General features: G+C 47.4%; 1 long non-coding RNA gene across 2 annotated transcripts in view; it reads left to right on the forward strand.

Annotated features, from left to right (window-relative positions):
* LOC139278286 (uncharacterized) overlaps window positions 1-15,476 on the forward strand; it is a 111,920-nt gene that overhangs the window by 64,804 nt on the left and 31,640 nt on the right. For both annotated transcript variants that reach the window (XR_011596235.1, XR_011596236.1), the window contains exon 2: window positions 1,954-2,102. This is a non-coding gene — a long non-coding RNA (uncharacterized lncRNA). The remainder of the gene's footprint in view (window positions 1-1,953; window positions 2,103-15,476) is intronic.

Raw genomic sequence — 15,476 nt, forward strand, 5'->3', positions numbered from 1 at the left:
TCAACTGGGCTTGTATTCACTGGAGTTCAGAAGAATGAGAGGGGACCTCATAGAAACGTTTAAAATTCTGACGGGGTTAGACAGGTTAGATGCAGGAAGAATGTTCCCAATGTTGGGGAAGTCCAGAACCAGGGGACACAGTGTAAGGATAAGGGGTAAGCCATTTAGGATCGAGATGAGGAGAAACTTCTTCACCCAGAGAGTGGTGAACCTGTGGAATTCTCTACCACAGAAAGTTGTTGAGGCCAATTCACTAAATATATTCAAAAAGGAGTTAGATGAAGTCCTTACTACTAGGGGGATCAAGGGGTATGGTGAGAAAGCAGGAATGGGGTACTGAAGTTGCCTGTTCAGCCATGAACTCATTGAATGGCGGTGCAGGCTAGAAGGGCCGAATGGCCTACTCCTGCACCTATTTTCTATGTTTCTATGTTTTATTTTTACGCCAGACAGGGATGTACAATTGTTGAAGGTGATCCATATAATCTTTAAATGTCTGCCATTGCCTATCCACTGTCAACCCTTTAAGTATCATTCGCCAGTCTATCCTAGCCAATTCACATCTCATACCGTCAAAGTTACCTTTCTTTAAGTTCAGGACTCTAGTCTCTGAATTAACTGTGTCACTCTCCATCTTAATGAAGAATTCTACCATTTTATGGTCACTCTTCCCCAGGGGCCTCGCACATCAAGATTGCTAATTAATCCTCTCTCATTACACAGCACCCAGTCTAAGATGGCCTCCCCCCTAGTTGGTTCCTCGACATATTGGTCTAGAAAACCATCCGTTATACACTTCAGGAAATCCTCCTCCACCGTATTGCTACCAGATTGGTTAGCCCAATCTATATGTAGATTAAAGTCACCCATGATAACTGCTGTACCTTTATTGCATGCATCCCTAATTTCCTGTTTGATGCCATCCCTAACTTCACTTTGACTGTTTGTTGGCCTGCACACAACTCCCACTAGCGTTTTCTGCCCTTTGGTGTTTCGCAGCTCTACTCATACAGATTCCACCTCATCCACGCTAATGTCCTTCCTTACTATTGCGTTAATTTCCTCTTTAACCCGCAATGCTAGACCACCTCCTTTTCCTTTCAGTCTATCTTTCCTGAATATTGAATATCCCTGGATGTTGAGTTCCAAGCCTTGGTCACCCTGGAGCCATGTCTCCGTAATCTCATTACATCATATCCGTTAACAGCTATCTGCGCAGTTAATTCATCCACCTGATTGCGAATGCTCCTCGCATTGAGACACAGAGCCTTCAGGCATGTGGCCAAGAATATGAGACATCTTTAGGGTGAGCTTTGACACAAGAATCGAGACAAAGAACTTGAAGCTTCATTGGGTCTTGTCAATATCCCATTTCAGGGCCACCCCTAAAAAGAGAATAAAAGTAGCCTAATCAAGGGGAGAGCGAAACAGAAGTTGAGCCGGTCGAACACTCTTCAAGAGTGATCCCATGCTTTACCGAAGGAAGCTCTAGCCAAAGAGAAAGAGGCTGCAAGCCAGAGAACTGCTCCCATGCCCCAGCCGTTTGTCTGATCAGATCGGTCAACTACTTATCATGGTTGTATGTTTTTGCTGTATAACTAATGTGTTATATTTCATCTTAAACTTTGATTAAACATAATATACCCACCAGACTGGTTTACAGTCAATCCTGATTATTAAAGTGACCAGAGAAAGTCTAAACTTGGCTATTTCTAACAGCCCCACCTTCCCTGACCTGGACAGCATGAGGCTCGGGTGGACAGGGAAAATACTGAAGACAGAACTACCTTACAGCCTCCATAATCAAGATTGTAAAGATATATATCATGTTGTAACCAAGAAGAACTTAGTTCAAAGGGGATTCAAAATTTTATTTTTTTAAAAACAGGTATTCAATCGAACGGTAAATAAAACGTAATTTTTTCCTTATCAAACTTTCTAACCCGTCACTAGGTATCAACATTGATGGCCGCTTTAAAGGAGCAACTACAAAAGCTTCCTGCTTAGAGTGGAGCTTTCAGTAGAACCATCATTAGAAGGCGTTTCCATATCCTCAGCATGGAATGGTACAACAGCTGTAGTGGATCCAACTTAGCCAGCAGGTAAGTTATAGGAGGTACGACTGGTTATAGCCCTGAACTGTATGGAGGAGGGTGGCAGGTGGAAAACTAGTATAGGCAGAAGATTGACAGAAAAGAATCACTGCCACTAACCAACTTACATACACAAAATTGTTAGATCATTGTTATGTAATTATTATGGCACTAATTGAAGACAATCTGGATAATATATCATCTGTACCTAGAGTTCTTGGGACATTACCTCTCTTCTGCTGTATCGAGCTGTGAGGAAGAGAGATTTGAATGAGATTATTGTTGAGTGCTATGGCTGACTAGTCTCTTTGTGTTTCAATAAGGAGATTCCCCAATGAGATGTCATCTGTAGGTTTCCTTCTCTTTCTGCAGTGCTAGGTCTTTGGATATTGAATAACTCCTCCAATCGTCATTGGATCTCTCCTTCAGGTCCTCATCAGCATAGCAACTCTTTATGTGCACCTCCAAAGTGCTCAGTAATAACTGAGTCACCTATGCGCATTTTGAGAGAATGTATTGTAGACCTATGCACTCCAACTGTGTGTTGCTTTCAGCTTTTCATGACCGTAGAATAAGATTTTGGAAACCTTGCTTCCTAAAATACACTAAGGTGCAGATAATATAGGATGATGTGCAGTAAATTGATGCTGTATAATTTTTAGTATGTTATTTCAAATCTCATCACACAGGAGAAGCATGCGTACTCCCTTGACTTCACAGTCATAACAATTGGCTCGCCCCGACCCCCCAGTTGCCTACTCCAAACCCCTTCCTGAGACGTCCCCTCAGGCTGCTGCCGATGTCCAACAGCTGTCGGCAGCTTGTGCATAAAATGTTAATGAGGCCTGAGACTGTCGGCGGGTCTCCGGGTTGGGAAGCACACCGCTAGTGCAGCGCTTAGTGTGGACCCAAAAGGTATGAGGGGAGAAGGAAAATGTACTTATATAGTTTTGACATTTATTTTCATTCACAGCTGTCACACTTGATAGCCACAAAGAAAATGGTGGTTACTGGTGTAGTGGCCTCGGCTCTGAGTGAAGGCTTAGCTCCAGTGTGACACAGGTGACCAGGACAACGGTCAGGAGCAAACATAGGAGAAGGTGCTTGAGTCCCAAGTACTAAAACCTTTACTTTTTGTCAATGAGCGATGTTTTAGAATATCACAAGTATGTATAATTTGGAAATGTTAAACTTTAATGAACTTTATGAAGACAAAAGAGATAGGAAAACAATACAGCTTCTCTTTGATCACTGTTGGACTCAAGAAAGCAGACACATTTAAGAGTTTATTTTGTCGGTTATGATTCATCGAACTGAACTGTTTTATATCTTTGCAAACACAATTTGATTTTATTGACAAATGTAATTTAATTACTTGGCACTCCTGGTGGAGCGATTAATTTAATTAGAAATGATGTAATTCAGTTGTTACAACATATTAATTACTTTATTACATTGTGATGACTTTAATCAGATAATGATGTATATCTGTCGAAACAAGCCTTATGTTGTTTAATTGTTCACAACAGGAAGAAATTAAGTTAACATTTATTTTAAAGTACAAGTTCCGTTCCTGATTTCCAGTGGTTGGAAGTTTTAGTTATTTCTTCTGATTAATAAACTAAATTACAGGAAAAAAATCAAATGAAAATGAATTGAAAGAAACAGGAAAAGGAAACATAAATCAGGAAGCAAGGTACAAAGATAAAAGTGGAAAATATGAGAACCTATTGGCACACTATATGACTGCTATATGGTATGTACTGTACCACAGAATAGTTCAAAGTCCTGGAGGACTCCCTTTTCCCCCCCGCCCCGATTCAAAGTGTTTCCCTGCCAGGCAATATTCAGCGGCGTTGACAACAGCCAACATGGCCTTGACTCAATCACCCTGCTGGCTGAAAAATCACAGCATGGAAACAGGAAGACTGAAAGTGGATTCATAGCAGGAGAAAAGACTAAACAAACAAGAGTAATCATAAAAAAGGAATGGGACAAAGATAACCGTGTAAAGAGTGAGATAAGAAAATAAATTGTCCCACAAGAAATAAAACAAAAAAAGAGGGGAAGCAAGAATAGAAATAGAAAAATAAAAGGAAAAGAAGAAAGTGAAAAGGTAAAAGATGTAGGGGGTGAATTTCTGGTGGGTTCTCGCGATTGGTCACTGCAATTTCGGCAGAAGAGCCACGGAATCCAGAAACATGGTGTAAATACGGCATCCGCTATTTTCCGGGGTCTCTGCGACTATTCCTCTAATGTTACAGCCCAGCGTAAACTCACCTCATGGTGACCTGTGCAGTGACTTGGCTCTCCAACACTCTATGCCACAGAGGGTATGATTAGATGTCATGGTTCCCAGATAGTGGCTGCAAGATGCCATGGCATTATGGGGAGCTGCTGAGCCAATATAAGGTACTTCCCCAGAGAAAGACAATGAGAGGTTAGGTCACAGTCCATTCCACTGGAGTATACTTTTTGTAGTATATATTAATGATTTAGACTTAAATGTGGGGGGCATGATAAAGACATTTGCAGAGGATACAAAAATTGGCCATGTGGTTGACAGTGAGGAGGAAAGTTCGAGACTGCAGGAAGATATCGATGAACTGGTCAGTTGGGCAGAAAAGTGGCAAATGAAATTCAATCCGGAAAAGTGTGAGGTAATGCATTTGGGGAGGGGCAACAAGGCAAGGGAATACACAATAAATGGGAGGATACTGAGAGGTGTGGAGGAACAGAGGGACCTTGGAGTATATGTCCACAGATCCTTAAAGTTGCAGGACAGGTCGATAAGGTAGTTAAAAAGGCATACGGAGTACTTTCCTTTATTAGCCGAGGCATAGAATACAAGAGCAGGGAAGTTATGCTAGAACTGTATACAACACTAGTTAGGCCACAGCTTGAGTACTGCGTGCAGTTCTGGTCACCACATTACAGGAAGGATGTGATTGCACTAGAAAGGGTGCAGAGGAGATTTACAAGGATGTTGCCAGGACTGGAAAACTTTAGTTATGAGGGAAGATTGGACAGGCTGGAGTTGTTTTCCTTGGAACAGAGGAGGCTGAGGGGAGATTTAATTGAGGTGTATAAAATTATGAGGGACCTATATAGAGTGGCTAGGAAGGACCTATCCCCCTTAGCAGAGGGGTCAATAACAAGGGGGCATAGATTTAAAGTAGTTGGTAGAAGGATTAGAGGGGAGATGAGGAAAAATATCTTTATCCTGAGGGTGGTGAGGGTCTGGAACTCACTGCCTGAAAGGGTGATAGAGGCAGAAACCCTCATTGCATTTAAAAAGTACTTGGATGTGTACTTAAAGAGCCGTAATGTACAGGGCTACAGACCTAGTTAGTGCTGGAAGGTGGGATTAGGCTGGGTAGCTCTTTTTCAACCGGCACGGAAACAATGGGCCGAATGGCCTCCTTCTGTGTTGTAATTTTTCTATGATTCTATAGTCACCTGCTTTCAGACAAAAATAGCGGATAATGAGTTATAAGCTAAGGATAATAGAAAAAAAAAAGTTTCCCTGCCAGGCAATGTACAGTAGTGTTGACGACAAACATCATGGCCTTGACGCAATCATCCTACTGGCTGAAAAATCACAGCACGTAAACAGGAAGACTGAAAGTGGATTTATAGCAGGACAAAAAAACAGGTGATGACAAATGCTGAAGTATGGTTAAAAGAGTGCGTGCAGCCTTCTGGCATGCAATTCAAGCAGCTATTCTATATGTGTAGGCCTGCATAATGACTATTAACTGACTATTCAATCATGGAAGACCAGCACAGCAAGCCCACTCTTGCCCATATACATGCACTTCCAGTGGAGAACACTCATTTGCAATGAACAGCGGAGTCTATGGTTGTGTGTTTTCTTCCCCACTTGATAAAGTGCAACATCCCCACCGGCACCTGGGAATCCCTGGCCCAAGACCACCCTAAGTGGAGGAAGAGCATCCAGGAGGGCGTTGAGCACCTCGAGACTCGTCGCCGAAAGCATGCAGAAATCAAGAGAAGACAGCGGAAGGAGCGTACGGCAAACCAGACTCCCCACCCACCCTTTCTTTCAACGACTGTCTGTCCCATCTGTGACAGACTGTAATTCCCATTTTGGACTGTACAGTTACCTGAGAACTCACTTTTAGAGTGGAAGCAAGTCTTCCTCGATTTCGAGGGACTGCCTATGATGATGGTTGATGTTTTCTTCCCCAGCCCAGGAATTTTTAGGACAGATAAAACAACCTATTATTATTCTGGCAAAAATCTGCCAACTGAAAACTGAGCAGAGATTGAATCTCTGATTAACCCAACTGTATGTTTCAATATCACATCATAAAATGCATTTACTCCCTGGGTCATCAGAACAGCATAGTAAATGCTTTTATTTAAATAGCCATGGAGGCAGATACAAGACCTGTTGTCAACTGAAATTCATGCTTGAGTTTGTCCATGGAACAAGATTTGCCAGTCTCTACTGAGCTCAGACACTTCCTGCTGGGTTGGTCAAAAAGTATTATTAATGGTATCAGCAGAGCAGTTAGGATCCTGTAAGGTCCTTCCATCCTGAACAAGAAACATGGTCTTAGATTTTCCAGGGGGTCAGCGGGCGCAATCGGTGATGGGTCAGATGGGAAAATGTTTTTTTCCCCCAGCGGGTCGGGATCACTATCACTAGAGAAAAAGTACTAGGCAAACTAATGGGAATAAAGGTGGATAAGTCCCCTGGACCTGATGGACTGCATCCGAGGGTCTTAAAAGAAGTGGCTGCAGAGATAGTGGATACACTGGTTGTAATCTGCCAAAGTTCCCTGGAATCCAAAGAGTTCACAGCGGATTGGAAAACCGCAAATGTAACGTCCCTATTCAAGAAAATAGGGAGATAGAAAGCAGGAACCTATAGACCAGTTAGCCTAACATCTGTCATTGGGAAATTGCCGGAGTCCATTATTAAGGAAGTAGTAGCAGGACATTTAGAAAATTATAATACAATCAAGCAGAGTCAGCATGGTTTTAAGAAAGGAAAATCATGTTTGACAAATTTGCTAGAGTTCTTTGATGATGTAATGAGCAGGGTGGATAAAGGGGAACCAGTAGATGTAGTGTACTTGGATTTCCAGAAGGCATTTGATAAGGTGCCTCAGAAAAGGTTACTGCACAAGATAAGAGCTCAGTGGGTTGGGGATAATATATTAGTATGGATAGAGGATTGGCGAACTAACAGAAAACAAAGAGTCGGGATGAATGGGTCATTCTCAGGTTTGCAAACGGTAAACAGTGGGGTGTCACAGGGATCGATGCTGGGGTCTCAACTATTTACAATCTATAGTAATGACTTAGGTGAAGGGACCGAGTATACTGTAGCCAAATTTGCTGATGATACAAAGATAGGTGGGAAAGCAAGTTGTGAGGAGGACACAAACAATCTGCAAAGGGATATAGATAGGTTAAGTGAGTGGGCAAAAATCTGGCAGATGGCGTATAATGTGGGAAAATGTGAGGTTATCCACTTGGGTAGGAAGAATAAAAAAGCAAATTATCACTTAAATGGAGAGAGACTACAAAATGCTGCAGTACAGAGGGATCTGGGGGTCCTTGTACATTAAGCACAAAAAGTTAGCATGTAGGTACTATTGTGTTCCTAACACAGATGAGACTGCACACAGGGAGGTTAAAGTAACAGTGACCTCAGTCTTTAATAAGACACTTCAGAGTGAGGAACAGGCCTTAGGGGCCAGCTTATATACAGTGCTCCCAAGGGATGCTGGGATCCCTTGGGACTTCAGGGGATGCGCTCCCTGGTGGCGGAACATGGGAGTGCATGCTTTACAGATACACAACATCACTCCCCCACAAAGTCAAAGTGAAAACTATTGACAAGGTGAGGCGGTCGGGAGCCTTTCTTTCCCTGGTGGACCGCCTCGGTACAAATGTCTGTTCTGGTGTGTTGGCTGTGCTCTCGCTGGACTGGCATGTTGTTGGCCCTGCAGGGCTGCTGGGTGAGCCTGGCCTTGCTGGGCTGTTGGGCATGATAGGTTCAATTTCCTGGTCTGGGGTGGTGTCGTTGATCCTTTGGGTGTGTGTTGTGGGCTTGAAAAATGTGGTGTCTGCTGTGGGTTGTTCAGGGCAGTCTGTGAACTGCAGCCTTGTTTGGTCCAGGTGCTTTCTTCAAATTTGTCCATTGTCTAGTTTGACTACAAACACCCTACTCCCTTCTTTAGCTATCACCATGCCCGTGATCCACTTGGGACCATGTCCAAAGTTTAGCACATACACAGGGTCATTCAGATCAATTTCCCGTGACACAGTGGCACGACCATTGTTTATATTTTGTTGCTGCCGCCTGCTCTCTACCTGATCATGCAGGTTGGGGTGAACCAGCGAGAGTCTGGTTTTAAGTGTCCTTTTCATGAGTAGCTCAGCCGGGGGCACCCCTGAGCGCGAGTGGGGTCTCGTGCGGTAGCTGAGCAGTATTCGGGACAGGCAGGTTTGGAGTGAGCCTTCTGTGACTCGTTTAAGGCTCTGTTTGATTGTTTGTACTGCCCGCTCTGCCTGCCCATCGGAGGCTGGTTTAAACCGGGCCGAGGTGACATGTTTGATCCCATTGCGGATCATGAATTCTTTAAATTCAGCACTGGCGAAACATGGCCCGTTGTCACTGACCAGTATGTCAGGCAGGCCGTGGGTGGCAAATATGGCCCTCAGGCTTTCACTGGTGGCTTTCAATCCATTTTGAAAAAGCATCCACTATCACCAGGAACATTTTACTGAGAAACGGGCCCACATAGTCGACATGGATCCTTGACCATGGTCTGGAGGGCCAGGACCATAAACTTAGCAGTGCCTCTCTGGGCGCGTTGCTCAACTGAGCACACACGCGGCATTGCCGTACACAGGACTCTCAGTCAGAGTCGATACCTGGCCACCACACGTGGGATCTGGCTATTGCTTTCATCATTACTGTCATGCATTTAAGCATCTTGCAATGACATAGTCATGTAACTGTAACTCATGTACACTGTACCTGTACCCTAGAAATGCACACCCTGACCACAGGGGATGAACTTGCGGGAGACACTCCTCACCTGTGTGTCCAGGTATAAAAGAGGAGGTCCCACCCAGGGTCAGCACTCCTTCGTCCTGGCAATAAAGATGAAGGTCACAGAGTGACCGTGTCCGATATATCTATGCTTCGTGTAAGTTTATAGTAAGGTGCAGGGACACTACATTTGGCGACGAGAAACAGGAATCACCAAACCACGAGGATGGCCACTGGTGGCACAGAGGAACGTTACTGTGTGGGTGAGGACTGGGACGACTTCGTGGAAAGACTCCAGCAGAGCTTTGTCACAAAGGACTGGCTGGGAGCGACAGCGGCTGACAAGCGGAGGGCACATCTACTGACCAGCTGCGGACCACAGACGTATGCACTGATGAAAGCTACCTGCTCGCACCCCAAAAGCTGGTGGACAAGTCCTTTGAAGAGCTCAGCCAGCTGATCAGTGAGCATCTCAAGCCAGCGAGTAGCATACACATGGCCCAGCACCGGTTCTACTCTCACCGGCGTCCGGAGGGACAAAACGTCTCGGACTTCGTGGTGGAACTGCGGCGCTTGGCCAGTCTCTGTAAGTTCTCCGGTGCCTGCAGGGGGGAGATGTTAAGGGACTTTTTCATCGAGGGCATTAATCATGCCGGCATTTTCAGGAAGCTCATAAAGACTAAGGACTTGACTTTAGAAGGGGCGGGGTTGATAGCTCAGACCTTTATGGCAGGGGAAGAGGAGACCAAGCTAATTTACGCACACAGCCCTGGTCCCAACATGGCGATGGACCAGGGAGTTAACATGGTGAACGCGGCTCGGGACCCCGCAGGCAGGCAAGGGCATTTCGAAACCGCCCAGGCAGCAACAGACTCTAGGGTGGGCCTGCAACAAGGACAATGGAAAGGGGATCGGCAATTCATGCCACCTCGAGGAACAATGCATCCCGTGATGGGACCATTAACACCCACCATCAGAGTGCTTAGAAACAGCCAAATGGGCAATCAAAGAGGAATGCCTGGTAATAGCCCTTTTGTTAACAGCAATTTCAATCTCAGTTCATGCTGGAGGTGCGGGGGTAGACACACTGCGAAAAGCTGCAGGTTCCAGCAATATACCTGTAGGATTTGTAATGTCAGTGGACACTTGGCCAGGATGTGCAAAAAGGCAGTAGCAAGGCTAATCTGCGAGACAGAGGAACCAGACAAGGGGTCTGCAATGCGGGATGAGACCTGGGGTAAAGCCATAGATGCTGAAGTTCAGCGGGTTCATGTGGCTGACGTCCACAGCTCATTCACTAAAACGCCACCCATGATGATGAAAGTCTTACTGAATGGCATCCCGGTGCACATGGAGCTGGATACGGGAGCTAGCCAGTCACTCATGAGCGCCCAACAATTTGAGAGACTATGGCCACACAGAGCTAGCAGGCCCAAACTGGAATGCATTGAGACGCAGTTACGGACATACACCAAAGAGATCATCCCAGTGCTGGGCAGTGCAAACTTGGTGGTAACATATAATGGATTACAGAACCGGCTGCCACTCTGGATCATTCTGGGAAATGGCCCCGCGCTTTTGGGGAGGAGTTGGCTAGCTGAGATGAATTGGAAATAGGGGGATGTGCACGCCATTTCATCCGTGGAGTGAAGTTCATGCTCACAGGTCCTGCAAAAATTCGGGTCACTGTTTCAACCTGGGGTGTTGGAACGTTCAAGGGCATTAAAGTAGTGATACACATCACTCCGGACGCCAGACCAGTGCACCACAAAGCCAGAGTGGTGCCGTACGTGATGCGTGAGAAAATTGAATGAGAACTGGACAGGCTACTCAGAGAGGGCATAATTTCGGCCGTTGAATTTAGCGACTGAGCAAGTCCCATCGTTCCCGTCCTCAAAGCAGATGGCTCGGTTAGGATTTGTGGCGACTACAAAGCCACCATCAACCGAGTATCGCTGCAAGACCAATACCCGCTTCCGAGAGCGGAGGATCTTTTTGCCACGCTGGCAGGTGGCAAGCTATTCACGAAATTGGACTTCACTTCGGCCTACATGACTCAGGAACTGGCTGAAGAATCCAAGCTTCTGACCACCATCACGACACACAAGGGATTATTTGTCTACAACAGGTGTCCGCTTGGCATTCGTTCGGCAGCAGCCATCTTTCAGAGAAACATGGAAAGCTTGCTCAAATCCATTCCTGGAATGATCGTATTCCAAGACGACATTCTCATAACGGGTCGTGACACCGAAGAACACCTTCACAACCTGGAGGAGGTGCTACGTCGATTGGATCGGGTAGGCTTGCGGCTGAAAAAGGCCAAGTGTGTGTTTTTGGTCCCAGAGGTCGAGTTTTTGGGCAGGAGGGTTGCCGCAGACGGGATCCGGCACACTGAATCAAAAATGGAGGCGATCTGCCGGGTGCCCAGGCCCGGCAGCACGTCGGAGTTGCGATCATTCCTGGGACTTTTGAACTATTTTGGGAACTTTCTGCCGAACTTAAGCACATTGTTGGAGCTGTTACACATGCTCCTGCGTAAAGGTTGTGAATGGCTTTGGGGGGACTGTCAAGAACGGACTTTCAATAAGGCGAGGAACCTGCTATGTTCCAACAAACTGTTGACTTTGTATGACCCCTGTAAAAAACTGATCTTAACATGTGATGCATCATCCTACGGGGTTGGGTGTGTATTGCAGCAGGGTAACGATGGCGGCCGACTCCAACCGGTGGCTTACGCCTCCAGGTCGCTCTCCCAGGCAGAGCGTGGATACGGCATGGTCGAGCAGGAAGCACTCGCTTGTGTGTACGGTGTGGAAAAGATGCACCTGTACCTTTTTTGGTAGACAGTTCGAGCTAGAGACGGACCACAAGCCATTAACATCCCTGTTGTCCGAGAGAAAGGCTGTCAATGCCAATGCGTCTGCTCGCATACAGCGCTGGGCTCTCACGCTGGCTGCATGTGACTACACCATACGGCACTGGCCAGGCACTGAAAATTGCGCTGACGCGCTCAGCAGGCTCCCACTGGTCACCACCGAGGGGGCGTCAGAGCAGAGTGCCGAGATGGTCATGGCCGTTGAGGCTTTTGACACTGCAGGCTCCCCATCACAGCCCGCCAGATCAAACTCTGGACCAACAGGGACCCCCTCCTATCCATGATAAAGAAATGTGCCCTGACTGGGGATTGGGTGCCCGCACATAGGGCATGCCCCGAGGAAGTCAGACCGTTTCAGAGACGGATGGATGAGCTCTCCATCCAAGCCAACTGCCTGCTATGGGGCAGCCGGGTAGTCATGCCCCAGAAAGGAAGGGAAGCGTTCATCAGGGAACTCCACAGCGAGCACCCTGGCATCGTGTTAATGAAGGCCATTGCCCGGTCACATGTATGGTGGCCGGGGATTGACTCAGACCTGGAACACTGGGTTCGCAGGTGCACGACGTGTGCCCAGCTGGGCAATGCCCCCAGGGAGGCCCCACTCAGCCCGTGGCCCTGGCCCACCAGACCATGGTCACGTATTCACGTAGACTACGCGGGCCCGTTCATGGGGAAAATGTTCCTGATCATTGTCGATGCATACTCGAAGTGGATCGAGTGCATCATGTTAAACTCGTGCATGACATCCATCACCGTGGAGAGTCTGCGTATGGTTTTCACCACCCATGGCTTGCCGGACATCCTGGTCAGCGACAATGGCCCGTGTTTCACCAGCCATGAATTCCAGGAGTTTATGTTAGGCAATGGTATCAAGCACGTCCGGATAGCGCCGTTCAAACCGGCTTCCAATGGCCAGGCGGAATGGGCGGTCCAAGTCATAAACAGGGCATGCTACGCATCCAAGGACCCTCCCTTCAGTACCGCCTATCGCTCCTCCTGCTGGCCTACAGGTCCCGCCCGCACTGGAATCCCGCCAGCGGAACTCCTCATGAAATGCACGCTCAAGACGCGGCTGTCCCTCATTCACCCAGCCCTGGCAGACATTGTTGAGGGCAAGCGCCAGTCCCAAACCGAGCTCCATGATCGAAACTCAAAGGGGAGGTATATAGAAATAGATGACCCAGTATTTGTTCTTAACCATGCTTTGGGACCCAAGTGGCTTGAGGGCACCGTAATTGGCAAAGAAGGAAATAGAGTCATGGTGGTCCGAATAAACAATGGGCAGATATGCCGCAAACACTTGGACCAAGTAAAGAAAAGGTTCAGCATAGACACGGAAGAACCTGAAGAGCAGGAGATGGCACCCACACCACTGCCAGCGGACAAGCAACAAAGACAGTCCTCAGCATGCACAGTCCTTGCGGCCAGCCCGGACAGGCAGGACTCACCTCAAGTGACAGAGACGCGTGCCGAGGCTCAGCCACCAGAGCCACAACTGCGGCGCACCACGAGAGAGCGTCGACCACCTGACAGACTTAACCTCTGAAACAATAAGACTTAAGGAGGGAGGTGATGTCATGTATTTAACCATCTTAAGGAGGGAGGTGATGTCATGTCATGTAACTGTAACTCATGTACACTGTACCTGTACCCTAGAAATGCACACCCTGACCACAGGGGGTGAATTGCGGGAGACACTCCTCACCTGGGTTTCCAGGTATAAAAGGGGAGGCCCCACCCAGGGTCAGCACTCCTTGGTCCTGGCAATAAAGGTGAAGGTCACAGAGTGATCGTGTCTGATATATCTATGCCTCATGTGAGCTTGTAGTAAGATGCAGGGACACTACAATTACTATACCCGGGTGTGTGCTGTGCAGATCCGAGATGAACGTCTCCCTGCCCTTTTTGGGTAGCACTATGCGGTTACCCCACAACAGGCAATCTGACCGAATGGACAGCTTGTCCTTTCGCCGCTGGAACGGCTTGATTAGCTCTTGCATTTCAACGAGAATGCTGGCCCAGCTCCCATGCAGTACACAGTTTTTTTTACTAGGGACAGCAGAGGATCTTGGCTGGTCCAAGTCCTAATCTGGCGGGCCGTGATAGGTGATTCATCATTTTCAAACGCTTGCATGACCATCAACAAGTCTGCGGGCTGCGCCACCATCAACAAGTTTGCAGGCTGCGCCATTTCCATCCCCGTGGTGGGCAATGGTAGCCGACTGAGAGCATCCGCACAGTTCTCGGTGCCTGGCCCGTGGCGGATGGTATAGTTATACGCTGATAGCGTGAGTGCCCACCTTTGTATGCGGGCTGAGGCATTAGTATTTATCCCTTTGTTTTCAGCGAACAGGGATATGAGCGGCTTGTGATCGGTTTCCAACTCAAATTTGAGGCCAAACAGGTACTGATGCATTTTCTTTACCCCGAACACACACGCTAATGCCTCTTTCTCAATGATGCTGTAGGCCCCCTCGGCCTTAGACAAGCTCCTGGAGGCATAGGCGACAAGTTGCAACTTCCCCGCAACGTTAGCTTGTTGTAACACACACCCGACTCCGTACGACGACGCATCACATGATAGCACAAGTCTTTTACACGGGTTATACAATACAAGCAACTTGTTGGAGCATAAAATGTTTCTGGCTTTCTCAAAAGCAATTACTTGTTTTTTTCCCCATACCCAGTTCTCACCTTTATGCAATAACACATCTGGGGCTCTAAGAGGGTGCTTAACCTCGGTAGGAAGTTACCAAAATAGTTGAGGAGTCCCAGGAATGACCGCAGCTCCGTGACGTTCTGTGGCCTGGGCGCATTCCTGATAGCCTCTGATTGGCGTCTGTGGGCCGAATGCTGTCTGCTGCGATCCTTCTCCCCAAAAATTCCACTTCTGTTGCCATGAAGACGTATTTCGACCTCTTCAGCCGCAGCCCTACGCGATCCAGTCGCTGGAGGACCTCCTCCAGGTTTTGTAGCAGCTCGACGGTGTCCCAACCCGTGACCAATATGTCGTCCTGAAAAACCACCGTGCGTGGTACCGACTTGAGTAGGCTCTCCATGTTTCTTTGGAAGATTGCTGCAGCCGACCAAATTCCAAACGGGCATCTGTTGTAGATGAACAGTCCCTTGTGCGTGTTGATGCAGGTGAGACCCTTCGAAGATTCCTCCAACTCCTGCGTCACATAGGCTGAAGTCAGGTCAAGCTTGGTGAACGTCTTGCCTCCTGCCAGCGTTGTAAATAGGTCATCTGCCTTAGGTAGCGGGTATTGGTCCTGTAGCGAGAAACGATTAATAGTTACTTTATAATCGCCGCAAATCCTGACCATGCCATCACTTTTGAGTACTGGAACAATCGGGCTGGCCCACTCGCTGAATTCCACTGGGGAGATGATATCCTTGCGTTGCAGCCTGTCCAGCTCGATTTCCACTCTCTCCCTCATCACGTGAGGTACCGCTTGCGCCGTGTGGTGTA

Source organism: Pristiophorus japonicus, chromosome 13, assembly GCF_044704955.1.
Source record: "Pristiophorus japonicus isolate sPriJap1 chromosome 13, sPriJap1.hap1, whole genome shotgun sequence".
NCBI classification, from domain to species: domain Eukaryota; kingdom Metazoa; phylum Chordata; class Chondrichthyes; family Pristiophoridae; genus Pristiophorus; species Pristiophorus japonicus.